Consider the following 15,222-nt stretch of genomic DNA (forward strand, 5'->3'; position numbering starts at 1 on the left):
GAGGCCTTACCCAGGGATGTGTTATAGAGTTATAGAGATTGAGGGCCACATTCTGCTCTGCACAGCTTTCAGAGGGCCACATGCCAAAGATGAATGAAGCCAGAGGCAAAAGTGGGAGGAGCAACAAAAGGACGTTTCACCTTTCCTCAGTAGGCTAGTGCTTTTTACGTATCCTCAGCACACTCCTCTTTCCAGGCAAACACAGGCACAGAGCAGGGGCGGATTTTAGGGCAGTACGACTGGTTCAACCGCACTGGGTGCCGAGTCAAGAGGGTGCTGCAACAGTGACTTGGAGCAGAAGGCGCAAGAGGCCAGGGGTGCCAAATTTTGGTGTCACACAGAACGCCCACCGGAATCTGAAAGCTCAAAGGCCACCACTGAGTGCAAGGATATATTCCAGTCTGGCAGAAGCACTCAAGGGGGGTGCAGATCAGTGCCAGTGAGGGGTGTGGTGCTAGACCAGTGATGTCCAACCCTGGACCACGATTGATAGGTAGATCACCCTGGTGCTCCTGGTCAATCGCGACACACCCCTCTCTGCCCCCTGCGCTATGTCCCATTGCTGTCACCAGTGAAGGGGGGTAAGCTGAATAACTCTTGCCCCAGTCGCTAAAAGAAACTCAAGAACTCTTGTCATCCCCTCCTAAAAACAGCTCAACAACTATGGTCGATGACAATGGGTAGATCAGTGCCAGTTTTATTATACTGGGAGTAGATTGCAGTCGCTAGAGAGTTGGGCGCTAGAACCATCCTGAGGTCTAGACAGAGAGCTGCATTTGGCCTCCAGGCCTGACACACACACACACACACACACACACACACACACACACCACACACACACACACACAACCCATATGACTGTCTGGTGTGTACCCATCCTTAGTGTAACCTGTGAAATGGACCTTTATCTCACAGCTGTATAGGGTCAATCTGATAGCTGTGCAGGATTGTCATTGTTGAATCACAGTGCTTCATTATATGCAAATGGACCCGGGGATGGGAATTAATCTTTAACACAGTTGTTTTTATCTGCTGCAACCTGAATGCATGGATATGTGCTTCTCATTTACTTCAACTTCCTGAATTCCAAAAGACTATAGGCAAGACAACCTACATAGCAACTGTCCAGTCCATCATGCTTGTCTTTCTCTGAGGATTTCTGAGGACTATATTTTGGGATGCAAACATGTAGATGAAGTTGAATTTGTGAGTCAAGCTTATCATCACCCTTCTTCCAATTAACTAGCGATGTTCCCAAAACTCACATTTGGATGCATGAATCTCAGTGGTTTGTAATGGTCACCTCAAATACAAGACACACGTTACAGACCTAAAAGTTTAGCTATTCTCCATTTCAGAGTTTGATTCCTCCCTCTTTGTAATACTAGTGCAACCATACTCCACACAGTTCACATATTTGAAGTAAATGTGCTAGATAATAGAGTGATCATATTTTCCCAGTGACAGACTAGCTGTTTCTGCTTGGGAAGTGAGAAAATATGATATCCCCCTGAACATAAGCTTGAAGGATGACATCTGCATTACCCACAACTACTGTGAAACATGCAGTTTTATTGCAGGAAGAACCATTATCTGTGGAAGTCCCCTGAAATGTTGAGAAACTGGGGTTGGCACAACCCTTTAAAAAAGAACTTCAACTTAATCTGATTTCTTAGCTCATTTAAATCATCTTTAACCAAAACTCGGTGCTTTTTTGCTTCTTGTTCCCCACTCTTCTTTGGTTTCCTGTATATACATTTGCAAGAGAAAGATGGGTTTCATTTGCTATCTTGTTTCCTGTAAAGGGTGAATAATGTCTGGCCTTCAAGATGAGTGTGGTCAGACACCCTTCAGAATACTCTTTTGCAGTAGTGCACCTGCATATTCTTTGAGCTGTGCTTTAAGGCTGGTGAGATAACATTTGCACAGAGAACTTCCAACTAATTTCAACACTTTTATCAGTGTAACATTTCTTCTGAATCATAGTTTTCAGGAGAAACTATCTCTTTGTCAGTTGCATCATGTCACTAAACTTGATCTAGGAACAACAGCAAGATAACTGTGCAAAGACAATTGAGAAGGGAAAGAGCCTGGCTGCAGATGGGAGGCCCATTCATTCTGTGTCCAAAGTTGCCATTATTTCCTTACCTCCCATAAACCTAGGCCCTCTAAATGTCCCTATTTTCCAGGGACGTCTCTGATTTAGAGAAACCGTCCCGGTTTCTGTTTTGATCCCAAAATGTCCTGCTTTTCCTTAGGATGTCCCTATTTTCATTGAAGAACTGTAGGAGGGTAGGGAGTTATCCAACCCCCAAGCCGTCTGTACAAGGCAATCCTGTATAGGGAGTTCTGTTATGTTTTTATATATGAGTAGGGAGTTCTGTTATGTTTTTATATATGTTGGAAGCTGCCCAGAGTGGTTGGGGCAACCCAGTCAGATGGGTGGGGTATAAATAGTAAAATTACCCCTATGTAATGGGTCGTCTCTATTTTCATCAGAGAAATGTTGGAGGGTATGTAAACCAGTCAATGGAAGTGATGAAGCTAACTAGATCAAATGGTTTTGCTAACCACCCCTCCTTTTTTTAAAACGGGCTCCACCATGGCTCCGCTTGATTTATTTGCATTTTTAAAGTAAAATTGTTAAAACTACTCCACAGACATGGAGCGGGAAGGGGAGAAGAGACGTGTAGCTTGTCCACTGCTTATATCATGGGCACTCTTCAGTAGGTGCTCATAACTGCTCAGTGCTCATAGATTGCCATGGTAGTGGACATCACCCTAATGGAAACTAAAGACCTTCCTCCAAACACCATTCTTTTGAATTGTTTGAAATCACGGGCCAACCATTCACATCTGCCTGGAAAAATGATACAGCAGCTGTTGGCCAAGGTATCTACACTCATTTTTATTTGTTTTCCCTTTCAACTCTGATCATAATGCAGGTTGCAAAGCCTGCTTCACCGGAAATGAGACTGCAACAAAAGAAACGAATGTCCACCATGATCGATGGCATTTCTATCTTGCCACTTTGGGCTCTCTTAAAGACTATAGCCTGTCTTCATTTATTTATTGAATTTGTAGACTGGCCTTCATCGGTAGATCTTGGGGTTGTCTTCTACCTCCAGCGGTTTGGTACTGATACATGAATCACAGCCCAGCAGGAAAAGGTGGGAGGCAAGAATTGCAGTAAAGCAAACCCCATCCCAAGCTGGGTCATTTCAAGAACCCAGGGAAGTTTAGCTTCATTGTAGAGCTTTCTATCTGCTCAGCTGCATTGCACACATTTGTTTTTCCTTGCCAGCACACGTCTTCATTCTCCACCACCACCACCACCACAGGCCTAACAAGCCAAGGATGCTCAACTCTCACACATCCACCTCACTCTCCATCAATTCCCCTCTCTTTTGTTCCATTTCCTACCCCCCTGCCTTGATTCCATTCCCTTTTATTTTTCTTCCATCCCGCTATGTTATTTATAGCTCAGGGCTAAGGACATGTCTCGCAGCCTGGCAAATCAATCACTGTAGCAAAGCAAAGATCAATGAACAGATGGAACTGGCTTGAAAGCTACCTGGCTGTTTGCAGTTGGAAAGAGGCTATAAGTAAGCTGCAAGCAACCTTTTTATTATTTATTTAAAAGGTGGTGGGGAAATCCAGTTCCATGTAAGCTCTAACTTTCACCCCAACCCTACCCCACTTTATCTGAGGGCTGCCTTTCAAAAACAAATTTAGTCAGTCTCTCTCTCTCTCTTAATAGAAATTAATCAGGCAGTTTCTCAGAAACATTAAATTTATTAGGAGTAGTTTGAACCACTCTCTATTACCCCTATTACTAGGTGCATGTGATCATAGTTGGGGGGGGGGGAGAAACACAGCAGTTATTGTAGGATAAAAGTGAACCATCTGCTTGTCACTGCTTGTTTTCTGCTGAACACAAACTAGGTGGTTCCTCTAGGAATAGCATCATCTCATCACTTGCTTAAGTGATATGACTAATGTCTCCAGTGACACTCTTCCTCTTTTCTTCCTTTATTTATGCATTGCTTTGTTGTGTGTTGCCAAAAACAATAAACGTGCATCCCTATGTCTTAAATATTATATGGGCCTCCCACCTTTTTTCTTTTCTTTTGGAAACAAAACAAAACAGGAGAAAGCTACGCTTAAGAGGCACCACCAGCAAATAAATCTGCTTGCGAAGTCAAAAAGTTCTGTAGATAATAATTCTGCTTTAACACAACTAAGTTTTTTTAAAAGTTAACCAAACGTTAATGAATTGATTTAGTTACTTATTAACTGCATTTATATAGCTGCTGCATGAGAGGAGTTTTCAAAAGGCAGAAAAACCAACAACAATTCATTAACAATGCAATTTAGAACACCAAAAGCTTATCACAAATTAATCAAACTAAAACAAAATTTAAAACTGAAAGAAGCTGGGAAGAAACGATATTCTAGACAACTCTCAGGTGGCTTACAATGTTACTGGAGTAACTGCAGAGCTCCCATACCACTAAGATAGCCTCCCCAGTCTGCTACCCTGCCACATGTTGTTGGACTACAACTCCCATCATTCCTGCCTGCTGGCCTTGCTGGCTGGGGTTGATGGGAGTTGTAGTCCATCAGCAGCTGGAGGGCACCATGTTTGGAAGGTCGCACTAAGGCAAGCATCCCCAAACTCGGCCCTCCAGATGTTTTGGGACTACAACTCCCATCATCCTTAGCTAACAGAACCAGAGGTCAGGGATGATGGGAACTGTAGTCCCAGAAGCATATTCATTTGGACATGGATGTTCCATTTAGCTGTCATGGCAAATAGCAATTAATGGACCTGCCCTGCATGAGTACTTTTTTAAAAGAAAAAAGAAAAGGCATTTCAGCTATAGTCCATCAGATCATGCAGTAGTGAAGCATGTTGGTTTACTGTGCACACTTCCTTTTTTTGCTGATCAATTTTACCAGATGACTTCAAATTCTGAGTTTGTTTATTTTGTAACATTTTAATGGCTCTTCTGCTGTTAAAAGGGGGGCACTCAGGGTACTCAAAGTGATGTACAAATCTATTTAAAAGAAGAAGCCCCCCAAAATAAAGACAGTAAAAATGGCAAAAGAATACATTCCATTTTGAAAAGAATAAACAAATTGTTAAAGTATTCAGCACATGAACTCTCCTGGCAGGGTGGCCTGCTTGCAAAGATGTTGTTGGACTCCCATCAGCCCTAACTAGCATGACCAATGGTCAAGGATGATGGGAGTTGTAGTCTAACAACCTATAGTGAGCCATATGTGAGCTACCCCTACAACAGAGCAGAAATAGTGTATACACTGAGGGAAAGAGAGTGGAAATTCTCCATATTTGCTGGACAGGGATTCAAAGCTTATTAAACTGTTTATTAAACCATGGCTTAGCATTATGTGCGAGCTGGGCCACTATGTGATGTTAGAAGCGTTGAGTTTTTTTGAACCCCATCACTCTGAACTTGTTTGCACTGGATCTCACGTGCTATTCTACTGCCCACTCATTCAGTTTGGAGAACTTTTTAAAAAGTTCTACACATGCTCCCTGAAATGTCATCATACTGAGTAAGTTGGTGTCATCTGCAGTCATGACTCTTTGTGAGCTCATGTGATAAAGCTGACTGCCCCACGTGTGTGTGTGTGTGTGTGTGTGTGTATGTGTGTCTGGTTCACCAAAAAGGGAAGGGGTAGGGTGCACTCTGGTGCACTTACAGTCCATTATTTTAACCCTTGACGTATTCCCCAAACCTATTGCACAGGTGAACCATGATGCTGTTTGCACATCACACTCTGTTTCTTCTTTGGTGCCACCATTTGATGGCAACCACTGGTGTGCAAGCCAGCCAAGAAAGCCACTCAGTTGCTAGTCATCAGTGCCAGCCAAGCAGGTCAGCCCATTTCAAAAGTCTCTGACTCCAGCTTGTCATAATAAATTAAAACACCCCTGAATCCACAACTCATTCTTGGAGACATTTGGTTGCATCCAATGTTGTGCAAGCAACATCCCACTCATGCAATGGGATTTCCCCTTCCTCTTATCTCCTCATGCACTCACAGAAACTGCTCCAGAGGGTCTTCCAACCCATATTTTGATGGGACTGGGGGGGGGGGAGAGACACTGCAAGGAAGAGGAGAGGAGGGGGAAGTTCCATTGCAAAAGCAAATGTTTGCTGCACAGGGAGGTGTGCTTCTATGAAATCTGTAGCATTTATTGAGAACCACTGATTTTATTTTATTTTTAAAGTAAATATGACTTGCGTATTTGTGAACTCATAGTGTACACCAGCTGTTGAATTTGATTTTTCTAGTTTGGAAATAGCAGCAAAGGGGTTTACTAGTGCAAATAATTTCCCGTTTAAAACAGTCAATGTAAAATTAATGGCTTATATCTAAAGATTCCACATTGCAATTATGTTTCCCTTGTGCAAGCATGCAGTGGGAAAGTGCTGGCCTCACCCTTCCCCTTTACAGTCCCTGGTGCCTCTCAGCACATGCTTTGGAGATTCCCTATGGTAGTCAGCTTTCAGGGGATACGGGGACTGGCAAATGGGCAAAACTGGTGACAGCACCTGTGCTGTGGGAGAATTGGATAAATCCGCTGTACACAAAAGATAAACCTGCTTTGTGTATCCAGCTTAAAGTATATCGAACAAACTTCCCATGCAACAATGCAGTGGCGTAGCGTGGGTTGTCAGCACCCGGGGCAAGGCAAGTAATTTGCACCCCCTAACCCGTGGATTTGCGCCCCCTAACCCTAACCCCCAGATGTTGCGCCCGGTGCGGCCGGCCCCCCCTGCACCCCTCACGCTACGCCACTGCAACAATGGTTCTTTATTGGTGTGTTATTAGAGCTGCAGGCTTTCACTGGTCAATTAACCAGCTAAAGTAGCAGTGGGGAACCTTTGGCTTGCAAGACTACAACTCCCATCAGCCCCAGCCAGTGTGGCTAATTATTAGGGATGATGGAAGCTGTACAACAGCATCTGAAAGGCCAAAAATTAAAGCTTTGGTTTATTGACCAGTTTGGGACACTTTTAATTGCTGGGGTAGAGAGTTAAAGGCACGTTTGCATATTTTGGAAGGTGTTTTGGCTCTGGTATGGAAATATGCTAAGGAAGGACAAAGACTCAAAGAGTTCTGACTTGTCTTTGTTCAATTGTGAGTTGCAACACAGTTCAGTACCTCAAAAAGGCACTAAACTGAAGTGTGGGAATATGCATGTTTATTTAAATTAGTTAAGCAATTCAGCAAATGATTGTTTAATTGGTTGATAAAGTATAAATTATTCCTTCAGTGACCCACCTTACAGGGTATAAATCCAGAAATATTTTTCAAGGTGGGGTCCTAAAGGGTAAAAGTCACAGTTGTATTAATCTAAAGACATGCATCAAACAGAAAGCATGATCTAGTTTTCTATCTCATAAGTTGGCTCTTGAAACTGCACACTGACTCAGAAGTTAATACCTATATGAGTAATAGTTAAAGTGCATTCTCTTAATTTTTCTTGCATGCCACTCACTGATGTGATAGTAATTTGTTAACTCCTCTTACATCTACTTTCCCAATCTGGTTTGCAGATTTTAGTAACAAAGTTATTCCTTGCCTTAGTTCCCTTTCTGATGGAATTGTAACACAACTACCTCTCATGAGGAAAACAGGTGTGTGTGTGTGTGTGTGTGTTTTAAAGCACTTTGCATAACAAAAGCCCGGTGCTTTTTAAGTGCCATGATATGCCAGGCATGTCAACACAGAGAGTACGATTGCTGTTTAAAAAAAAAAACCAGAAAAGTTAAATAAAGGCCACTTCACAACATCATCTCTTGCCAAATGTCATTGGTAAACCTCAAGGTCACACTTCTGCGATTTTGCTCAAGCCTGTTCTTGACACTGTATCTTATTTACACCTTTAGAGGGTGGAAAGTTAGGCAGTTGCACTGTTCACACTTTTAAGTGACATTCTGAACCGTCTTCACTTCTCTCTGTTGTAGGAAGCTCAGGGTGGGGTTGTGCCATTTTACCTTCACCACAACAGTGTGGTGGACCATAAATGGAGCCAAGAAGGACCAACTGCCATTGGTTCTCCTTCAGACTGGTCTCCTGAGGATAAAATGGCATAACCCAGGGCTACCCAGTATTTTGCGCCCTCCACAGTGTAGTAAACTGCAACTCCTGCCATCTCTGAGCAACCTGGCCCAATGACCAAGGATGATGGGAGTTGCAGTTGACAACATCTGGAGGGCACCCTGTTGGGTACCCCCGACAGACCACACTCTGAGCTTCTTAAAATGGAGATAAGAAATGGAAGAAGCAGCATTGAGAGTGTCAACATCACCATGAGTATTTCCCATTTCTAATTCAGGGATGAGGCACTTGTGGCCCTCCAGATATTGGACTACAACTCCTGTCAGCCAGCGATTAGGGGTAATGGGAGCTGTAGTTCAACAGCATTTGGAAAGCCACAGGATCTTCAACCCTGTTCTAGCTGAAGGTGCCAAATATCCTCTTCTCTTTTTTCTAGCTGTGAAACTCTTTCCTGCTTCTGTGAAACAAATAAAGCAACGGTGACCCTGCAACATATCAGTTCTACTAAGCAGGAGGCTACAATATCATTTAAGTGTCTTTACATTAAGCACCTTTAATTAGCTTTCTGATTGGGCACACATTGTGGTTTGTTCTCTTCGGCTTTTGAAAACAAACCTTGTTTCTCAATAATCTGTGCAACTATTACTCAATGTGTACCTCTCTTCATACTGAAGCCTGCAGAGAAGCCACAATAAACTTGCAACACAGACGTAACATCATGCACCAGAATGACTCCGCTGAGTCGATGACTTAGTGACTCAGCAATGAAAGTTCACTGCAGGACAAATGGGTAGGAACCATAATGAAATATAGCGGAATGGATCTGTGGTACTTGCAGCCAGGGGGAGTGGGGAATGGATAATCGCAACCCAGAAAGAGGATGGATTCCCTAGGAAATTCTTGTGTGTTGTGGTGGTTATAGTATTGGTAAAAAGGTAAAGGATCCCTGGATGGTTAAGTCCAGTCAAAGGCGGCTATGGGGTTGGGTCGCTCATCTCGCTTTCAGGCCTAGGGAGCTGGCGTTTGTCCACAGACAGCTTTTCGGGTCATGTGGCCAGCATGACTAAACCACTTCTGACAGTGTTGGCCAAACTTGGCCCTCCAGATGTTTTGTGACTACAATTCCCATCATCCCTCACCACTGGTCCTGTTAGTTAGGGATGATGGGAGTTGTAGTCCCAAAACTTCTGGAGGGCCAAGTTTGGTCATGCCTGGACTAGGACATGAGATACCAGGGTTCAGAAATCTTAGCAGTGTGCACTATGTACCCTCAAAGCACATTGTTTCCTGCAAAGAATTCTGGGGAATGTAGTTCACCTCTCATAGTTACAATTCCCAGCAACCTTTAAATGGAATACAGTGCTCAGAATTATTTGAGAGGAAAGAGTGTGCTTTGAATGTGCTTTAAAAGTATAGTGTGTACAAGCCCTACTCAGCCATAAAGCTTGACGGGTGATTTTAGGTTACTCCCCCCTCACTAGGTGTTGTAAAGATAAAATTGGGAGGGGTAAACCATGTATAGCACCTTGAACTCCTTGGAGGAAAGCTGGAAAACAAATGTTAATGATGATGACGCCACTAAACTTACCTGGGAATATCCATCTGTGCATGAATATGGCACCTTGTTTAATAAAGATTAAAAGCCAGACTCTCCCAAACTGTTAGTCAACCCCTCCTCACAGTAGACCTTCCATTCAACTAATTAAACTAAATGTTTTAAAGAGGTTTCTATTGTATTTATTGTTTTGTTAGTTGATACCCTGGGCTATGGCCATACTACCCTGAACATTCCCGATCTCGTCTGATTTTGGAAGCTAAGCAGGGTCAGACCTGGTTAATACTTGGATGGGAGACAGCCTGGGAATACCCGGTGCTGTAGGCTTGAGAACCAGTGTGGTGTAGTGGTTAAGAGTCTCGTAATCTTGGGAACCGGGTTCGCGTCTCCGCTCCTCCACATGCAGCTGCTGGGTGACCTTGGACTAGTCACACTTCTCTGAAGTCTCTCAGCCTCACTCACCTCAGAGTGTTGTGGGGGAAGGAAGGGAAAGGAGATTGTTAGTCGCTTTGAGACTCCTTAAGGGGAGTGAAAGGTGGGATATCAAGTCCAAACTCTCCTTAGGGAGGAAGGGAGATTTACCAGGCAGTTCCAGGTGCCTGGATACTGCGATTTTATTGGATTTGGCTTGTATTTTTGTTTTGATGCGGCTGCTTAATGATGTTGTGCTAAAGGAGGTTAAGATTGTAGAGAAGCTGAAAGAATTCTTTGCATCAGTCTCCACAATAGAAGATACAGGGCAGATCCCAGTGACTGAACTAACTGCTGCAGGGAGTCTGAAGAACTGAGGCAGATGGTGGTGATGAGAGATGAAGTTCTGCATCTAATAAGAACTCACAAATTGTTGGGTCCAGGTGGCATCCACCTGAAAGTAGGAATATGTAACTTGTCCCTCAGACTGATGACTGGAAGTTAGTGAATGTAAAACCAATTTTTAAACAGAGACCCTGGAAATTACAGGCCAGTTAGCTTATCACCTATCCCAGGAAAACTGGTGAAAGGTATTGTTAAAGACTATGCTTTTGAAATATGGTACTGGAGGAGACTCTTGAGAGTCCCATGGACTGCAAGAAGATCAAACCTCTCCATTCTTAAGGAAATCAGCCCTGAGTGCTCACTGGAAGGACAGATCCTGAAGCCGAGGCTCCAATATTTTGGCCACCTCATGAGAAGAGAAGACTCCCTGGAAAAGACCCTGATGTTGGGAAAGATTGAGGGCACAAGGAGAAGGGGATGACAGAGGACGAAATGGGGATCACGAAGAGTCAGACATGACTAAACAACTAAACAACAACAACAAATGTTAAACAACCTTGCTGAAGTAAGCTAGCATTGCTTCTTTGAGAGTAAGTCATGTGTCACAAACCTATTAGATTAGGTGTTGGTCTGCCATAGTCAAAACAAAATTTAAAAATTCCTTCCAGCAGCACCTTAGAGACCAAAGAGAATAAAGTTTGTTATTGGTATTTAGAGAATAAAGTTTGTTATTAGTATGAGTTTTCATGTGCATGTATCTGAAGAAGTGTGCATGCACACGAAAACTCATACCAATAACAAACTTAGGTGGTCTCTAAGGTGCTACTGGAAGGAATTTTTTTAATCCTATTAGAGTTCTCTGACAGTGTCAACAAGCTTCTATATATAGGTGATCCAGTTGACATAGCATATTTGGACTTTTAAAAAGCTTTTGACAAGTTACCTCACCAGAGACTCCTGAGTTAGCTTAGCAGTCATGAAATAAGAGAAGTCCTCTTGCAGATCAGGAAATGGTTAAATAGCAGGAAGCAGTGAGTAGGAACAAACAATCCTCTGAGTGGAGAAAGTGTTAGGGGTGGGCAATGAGGTGACCAGGTTTGCTGCCTATACTAAATTGTTTAGATGAACTAGGTGAGCAGAAATAATAATGAATTATTATTATTATTATTATTATTATTATTATTATTATTATTATTATTATTTTATTATTTATAGCCCGCCCATCTGGCTGGGTTTCCCCAGCCACTCTGGGCAGCTTCCAACAAAATATTAAAATACAGTAGTCCATCAAACATTAAAAGCTTCCCTAAACAGTGCTGCCTTCAGATGTCTTCTAAAAGTCAGATACAGTGCTCCCTCGGGTTAAGAACTTAATTCGTTCCGGAGGTCCATTCTTAACCTGAAACTGTTCTTAACCTGAGGTACCACTTTAGCTAATGGGGCCTCCCGCTGCCGCCGTGCAATTTCTGTTCTCATACTGAAGCAAAGTTCTTAACCCAAGGTACTATTTCTGGGTTAGCGGAGTCTGTAACCTGAAGCGTCTGTAACCCGAGGTACCACTGTAGTTGTTTATTTTATTGACATCTGATGGGAGGGCGTTCCACAGGTGGGTGCCACCACCGAGAAAGCCCTCTGCCTGGTTCCCTGTAACTTGGCTTCTCACAGTGAGGGAACCGCCAGAAGGCCCTCGGCACTGGACCTCAGTGTCTGGGTAGAATGATGGGGATGAAGACGCTCCTTCAGGTATACTGGATCAAGGCTGTTTAGGGCTTTAAAGGTCAGCACGAACACTTTGAATTGTGCTCAGAAACGTACTGGGAGCCAATGTAGGTCTTTCAAGACTGGAGTTATGTGGTCTCGGCAGCCGCTCCCAGTCACCAGTCTAGCTGCCGCATTCTGGATTAGTTGTAGTTTCCAGGTCACCTTCAAAGGTAGCCCCAAGTAGAGTGCACTGCAGTAGTCCAAGTGAGAGATAACTAGAGCAGAAAGGTGTGTATCCCCTGCCCTCTAGTCTGGAGGTGATGTCATTAAGATATTTGTTTCTAAAGATCTAGATACCATGTCCATTTTCTTCAAAGATAGATATTGTAAGAGTAAATACCTGAGCTTTATGTTGTGTGCTCCCCACCCCCATACACATGAAGGGTGGGATGGGTGAGAAATAATCAATCAATCAATCAGTTCTGAGTTGCACCATAATTGTCTAGCCTTAGGTGGCTATGCTGGTCCTTCCCCAACTGTGGCTCCACACCACCTGTGAGGTGACAAAAGGACATGGGGAGGCTGAGGGGAAGAGGCCCTCCCACTTTGACATCACTGGGCAGTGGGCTCTGTGTAGGTCTCCTGTTTGGGCCCTGAAATCTTAGGGTGTGGAGTGCTCCTGACCTGGCAACACTGCTGATAAGGAACTGCTAAGGATGGAGGAATTTTTCAGGATGGCTGATAATTTCAAAAGTTCCTTTCCACCTTTGCTCTCCTTAAGATTCTTGTACAGTGTACCGCGGGTTACATACGCTTCAGGTTACAGACTCCGCTAACCCAGAAATAGTGCTTCAGGTTAAGAACTTTGATCCAGGATGAGAACAGAAATTGTACTCTGGCGGTGCGGCAGCAGCGGGAGGCCCCATTAGCTAAAGTGGTGCTTCAGGTTAAGAACAGTTTCAGGTAAAGAATGGACCTCTGGAACAAATTAAGTACTTAACCCAAGATACCACAGTATTTGCTTTTCATGTTGTTGTTATTTGATACATGGTGGTAAACTAACTAGCTAGCTAAATAAAATCACCCCCTGGCATCACTGAACAATGAAAACAACTATGCATTGTTATATTTTATTTTTTTAAAAAAATCTAAAGCATAGAATGTTTCATTCAGAATTAACCCAGTATTCAGAGTACACACTCATAAAAAACCCCTTCAAGATCCAGCAGGTGGCGCACTGCTCTCACCAGAAGAAAAGCTGCTGTTTGCTCTCCGTGCCCATTTATAATTGCATTTGAGACAGAGAGAGAGAGAGAGAGAGAGAGAGAGAGAGCGCACAAAGTAGAACTCTGATGCTATGAGGCCTATCCTGGGACTCTCAGCTTTATTTATTCTCTTCAGAATAAATAGTTTACTCTGCTTAGGAAAGCATCTCAGTATGTATATAAACTGGCAGATGTACGAAACGTTTTAAACAGCTGCAAGTTCTAGTTGACCTTACAGGTGATAAATTGTCTGTTTGAGCCTATACTGTAGTTAAGTGACCTGATGGTAAATTTTACTTTGTAATCATGTGTCTCTAATACAGTTTGTAAAGGCTGCTGTTGAAGTGGTGCAAATGTGCTTTAATATTTATGGTGTGGATGTGACCTTGGTTCTAGCTATCTTGGGAGAAGGAAGCTGTGTGAAGAAGTTGGAGCATATTGGGCCAGAACCAGTGGCGTAGCGTGGGTTGTCAGCACCCGGGGCAAGGCAAGTAATTTGCACCCCCTAACCCGTGGATTTGCGCCCCCTAACCCTAACCCCCAGATGTTGCGCCCGGTGCGGCCGGCCCCCCCCCCCGCACCCCTCCACGCTACGCCACTGGCCAGAACACATGGAAAGGAGAGAGACCCGTTCGTTTCTTACCCCACTCCCCCTAATTGATGGGTGATAGAAGGGGGAGGCAGTAGTTAAAATAAAGAAGCGTCTACCTGCATCTCAGCCACAGCAAAGGTTTCTATCCTCACCTGCATGACAGGCAGATAACACACTGCAGAGTGCCTTCTCTAGGCGCTAACACAATACATTTCTCCTAAATGTTTAGGCATTCATTGAAATCTCCACCCACTGATTCTAACACGACAGAGAGGAAGTCCACTCCATTCTTCTGTGTTGACAGCTCTTGGTGGTGGCTGGTGACTAGTGGGGCAGAAAGCTAGTAGACTAACAGTAGGCAGAGCCAATGAAGGCAGGCAGGCAGGCAGGTAGGGAAAGGGATCTAACTGAAGGCAGACTGTGGTTGTGGGGCAGTGTCCCATTTGTCTTAATGTACCAGCCTCCGCTGACAGATAGTTGTCTCCTCCTTAACCTTGTCTTCCCCACCCCAGGCTAAATATATTTAGCTCTTTCAACTTTTCCTCTGAGGATTTGGTTCCTTCCTTCCTTCCTTCCTTCCTTCCTTCCTTCCTTCCTTCCTTCTTTTGCATTTTCCAAAACAGGAACACAAAGCATAGTTAACCCCCCCATCCCCCTGTCCCACTTAGAACTTCGTACCAAATACAGCATGCATACATAAACCATATGACTTCCCTTCCACCCCTTTCCTGGTTCCTTTGCTTTTCTACTACTCCAGGGGTCAGCAAACTTTTTTAGCAGGGGGCCGGACTATATTTTGAAAAAAATAATAAAAATGAACAAATTCCTATGCCCCACAAATAACCCAGAGATGCAGTTTAAATAAAAGGACACATTCTACTCATGTAAAAACACACTGATTCTCAGACCCTCCACGGGCCGGATTGAGAAGGTGATTGGGCCGGATCCGGCCCCCGGGACTTAGTTTGCCTACTCCATGTAATCCACATCTTTTTAATCTTTTTTAGGATCTGGTTTCTAGACCGCTCACTATCCCATGACCATGCTCCAGTCAACATCCCTCTTAAAATTTGGTGCCCAAATAGACATGGTACTACAGATGCAGCATGACCAGTGCAAAATAAGGTAAGAAATTTTATTTCTCCTATTCTTCAAACAATATGCAGAGATTTCTAGGCTTTAAAAAGCACCTAAGATTAGGACTTGGGGTGGGGGTGGGGAGAGAGAGGTGTCAGTGTTTTGTTTTTACTCAA

At 43.6% G+C, this 15,222-nt stretch overlaps 1 long non-coding RNA gene across 1 annotated transcript in view; it reads left to right on the forward strand.

The window, feature by feature from the left end:
* Window positions 1-15,222, forward strand: part of LOC310833808 — a 59,980-nt gene that overhangs the window by 40,082 nt on the left and 4,676 nt on the right. The window contains exon 4 of the long non-coding RNA XR_014558939.1: window positions 14,977-15,094. This is a non-coding gene — a long non-coding RNA (uncharacterized lncRNA). The remainder of the gene's footprint in view (window positions 1-14,976; window positions 15,095-15,222) is intronic.

The sequence above is a fragment of the Podarcis gaigeae genome (genome assembly GCF_964106915.1).
Source record: "Podarcis gaigeae genome assembly, chromosome: 1".
Lineage (NCBI taxonomy): Eukaryota > Metazoa > Chordata > Lepidosauria > Squamata > Lacertidae > Podarcis > Podarcis gaigeae.